This window comes from Arachis ipaensis, chromosome B9, assembly GCF_059453495.1.
Source record: "Arachis ipaensis isolate K30076 ecotype BB chromosome B9, ASM5945349v1, whole genome shotgun sequence".
Lineage (NCBI taxonomy): Eukaryota > Viridiplantae > Streptophyta > Magnoliopsida > Fabales > Fabaceae > Arachis > Arachis ipaensis.
Window position 1 is genome coordinate 106,888,015 of NC_142444.1, and position 3,879 is coordinate 106,891,893.

The 3,879-nt window shown below is 40.4% G+C and overlaps 1 non-coding gene across 1 annotated transcript; it reads right to left on the reverse strand.

The window, feature by feature from the left end:
• Nucleotides 1-1,019: 1,019 nt before the first annotated feature.
• LOC148545803 (small nucleolar RNA R71) lies at nt 1,020-1,127 on the reverse strand. Its single transcript, XR_015900736.1, has one exon. It is a non-coding gene; the product is annotated as a small nucleolar RNA R71 (small nucleolar RNA).
• Nucleotides 1,128-3,879: the final 2,752 nt, after the last annotated feature.

The window sequence follows — 3,879 nt, forward strand, 5'->3', positions numbered from 1 at the left end:
ATATCTTTTCAAAATATCTTCTCTAACCTCCTAACTTCTTATCTTTTCAAAATTTGTTTCAACTAACTAACTAACCTTTTGTTTGTTTCTTTACTTTTTCAAAACCACCTAACTAACTCTCTCTCTCTCATTTTTTCGAAAATATCTCTCCCCTTTTTCAAAATTTCTTTTTAATTTATTAATTATTTTAATTTAAAAAAAAATTCGAAAAAAATACTAAACTTTTTCAAAAACTATTTTCAAAAATCACTAACTCCTTTTCAAAAATAAATTTCGAAAATTCCCTCCTTCTCTCCCATCTCATTCTATTTATTCATTCATATCCTAACATCTCATCTCACATTCCAATCCTCACAGTTGTGTTTCTTCCTTTACATCACATCCTTTATCTCCCCCTCTTCTTCTACTTACAAAGGGATCCCTATACTGTGGTATAAAGGATTTCTATTATTATTATCATTTTTCTGGCCATTCTTCCTTGTCATATGAGCAGGAGCAAGGATAAGAACATTCTTGTGGAAGCAGATCCAGAACCTGAAAGGACTCTGAAGAGAAAATTAAGAGAAGCTAAAATACAACAATCCAGAGATAACCTTTCAGAAATTTTCGAACAGGCAGAGGAGATGGCAGGCGAAAATAATAATAATGAAAGGAGGATGCTTGGTGACTTTACTGCACCTAATTCCAAATTACATGGAAGAAGCATCTCCATTCCTGCCATTGGAGCAAACAACTTTGAGCTGAAACCTCAGTTAGTTTCTCTGATGCAGCAGAACTGCAAGTTTCATGGACTTCCATCTGAAGATCCTTTTCAGTTCTTGACTGAATTCTTGCAGATATGTGATACTGTTAAGACTAATGGAATAGATCCTGAAGTCTACAGGCTCATGCTTTTCCCTTTTGCTGTAAGAGACAGAGCTAGATTATGGTTGGATTCTCAACCTAAAGACAGCCTGAACTCTTGGGATAAGCTGGTCACGGCTTTCTTAGCCAAGTACTTTCCTCCTCAAAAGCTGAGCAAGCTTAGAGCTGATGTTCAAACCTTCAGACAGAAAGAAGGTGAATCCCTCTATGAAGCTTGGGAAAGATACAAACAGTTGACCAAAAAGTGTCCTTCTGACATGCTTTCAGAATGGACCATCCTGGATATATTCTATGATGGTTTATCTGAGCTATCAAAGATGTCACTGGACACTTCTGCAGGTGGATCCATTCACCTAAGGAAAACGCCTGCAGAAGCTCAAGAACTCATTGACATGGTTGCTAATAACCAGTTCATGTACACTTCTGAAAGGAATCCTGTGAGTAATGGGACGCCTATGAAGAAGGGAGTTCTTGAAGTTGATACTCTGAATGCCATATTGGCTCAGAACAAAATATTGACTCAGCAAGTCAATATGATTTCTCAGAGTCTGCATGGAATGCAAGCTGCATCCAACAGTACTCAAGAGGCATCTTCTGAAGAAAAAGCCTATGATCCTGAGAACCCTGCAATAGCAGAGGTTAATTACTTAGGTGAACCTTATGGAAACACCTATAACTCAACATGGAGAAATCATCCAAATTTCTCATGGAATGATCAAAAGCCTCAACAAGGCTTTAATAATGGTGGAAGAAACAGGTTTAGCAATAGCAAGCCTTTTCTATCATCAACTCAGCAACAGACAGAGAACTCAGAACAAAATGCTTCTAATTTAGCAAATCTAGTCTCTGATCTATCTAAGGCCACTGTAAGTTTCATGAATGAAACAAGGTCTTCCATTAGAAATCTGGAAGCACAAGTGGGCCAGCTGAGTAAAAGGATCACTGAAATCCCTCCTAGTACTCTCCCAAGCAATACAGAAGAGAACCCAAAAGGAGAGTGCAAGGCCATTGACATAAGCGCCATGGCCGAACCTGTGAGGAGAGGAGAGGACGTGAATCCCAAGGAGGAAGACCCCCTGGGACGTCCAGTGGTCAATAAGGAGCTTCCCTCTGAGGAACCAAAGGACTCTGAGGCTCATCTAGAGACCATAGAGATTCCATTGAACCTCCTTATGCCCTTCATGAGCTCTGATGAGTATTCCTCTTCTGAAGAGAATGAGGATGTCACTGAAGAGCAAACTGCCAAGTTTCTTGGTGCAATCATGAAGCTGAATGCCAAATTGTTTGGCATTGATGCTTGGGAAGTTGAACCTCCCTTGTTCATCAATGAACTAAGTGATCTGGATCAACTGACATTGCCTCAGAAGAGACAGGATCCTGGAAAGTTCATAATACCCTGTACCATAGGCACCATGATCTTTAAGGCTCTGTGTGACCTTGGTTCAGGAATAAACCTCATGCCCCTCTCTGTAATAGAGAAACTGGGAATCTATGGGGTGCAAGCTGCTAAAATCTCACTGGAGATGGCAGACAGCTCAAGAAAATAGGCTTATGGACAAGTAGAAGATGTATTAGTAAAGGTTGAGGGCCTTTACATACCTACTGATTTCATAGTCCTGGATACTGGAAAGGAAGAGGATGAATCCATCATCCTAGGAAGACCTTTCCTGGCCACAGCAAGAGTTGTGATTGATGTTGACAGAGGTGAAATATTCCTTCAATGGAATGAGAAGTCCTTTGTGTTTAAAACTCAAGGATCTCCCTCTGCAACCATGGAGAGGAAGCAGAAAAAGCTTCTCTCCAAGCAGAGTCAACCAGAGCCCCCACAGTCAAACTCTAAGTTTGGTGTTGGGAGGCCACAACCAAACTCTAAGTTTGGTGTTGAACTCCCATATCCAAACTCTAAGTTTGGTGTTGGAGAGTCTCAACAAAGCTCTGCACATCTGTGAGGCTCCATGAGAGCCCACTGTCAAGCTATTGACATTAAAGAAGCGCTTGTTGGGAGGCAACCCAATGTTTATTTATCTAACCCTATCATTCTTGTTTTTCATGTTTTCTTAGGTTCATGATCATGTGGAGTCACAAAATAAATATAAAAATTGAAAACGGAATCAAAAACAGTAGAAGAAAAATCACACCCTAGAGGAGCATCTGTCTGGCGTTCAAACGCCAGAACAGGGCATAGTTCTGGCGCTGAACGCCCAGAATGGGAGCATCCTGGCGCTGAACGCCCAGAACAAGCATGGTTATGGCGTTCAACGCCAGAAATGGCAGCAAATGGGCGTTGAACGCCCAAAATAGGCACCAACCTGGCGCTGAACGCCCAGAGTTGTATGCAAGGGCATTTTGCATGCCTAAATTGGTGCAGGGATGTAAATGCCTTGACACCTCAAGATCTGTCGACCTCACAGGATCACTTCAGGATCTGTGGACCCCACAGGATCCCCACCTTACCTCCTCATAATCCTAGTTTTTTTTCTTTCCACATCTTCTTCTTCATCTATTCTTTCTTCTTTTGCTCGAGGGCGAGCAACATTCTAAGTTTGGTGTGGTAAAACAATTATGTAAAGGATCTATAGTTCAGTGGTAGACCATGTGGCTGCAAATCAAGAGATCCCTGAGATACCTCAAGGGATACATTTTCTTCCACACAATTATTGGAAGCAACTAAGGGTGGAACATCAAGAGCACTCCATCATCCTTCATGAAATCAGAGAAGATCTAAAAGCAATGAAGGAGGAGCAACAAAGACAAGGAAGAGACATAGAAGAGCTCAAGGACATCACTAAGGTGGACTCATTCCTTGTTCTTACTTTCTCTGTTTTTCATTTTCTATGTTATGTGCTTATCTATGTTTGTGTCTTCATTACATGATCATTAGTAGTAGTAACTATGTCTTAAAGTTATAAATGTCCTATGAATCCATCACCTCTCTTAAAAAAAAAATGTGTTTTAAATCAAATGAACAAGAAGTACATGAGTTTTGAATTTATCCTTGAACTTAGTTTAATTATA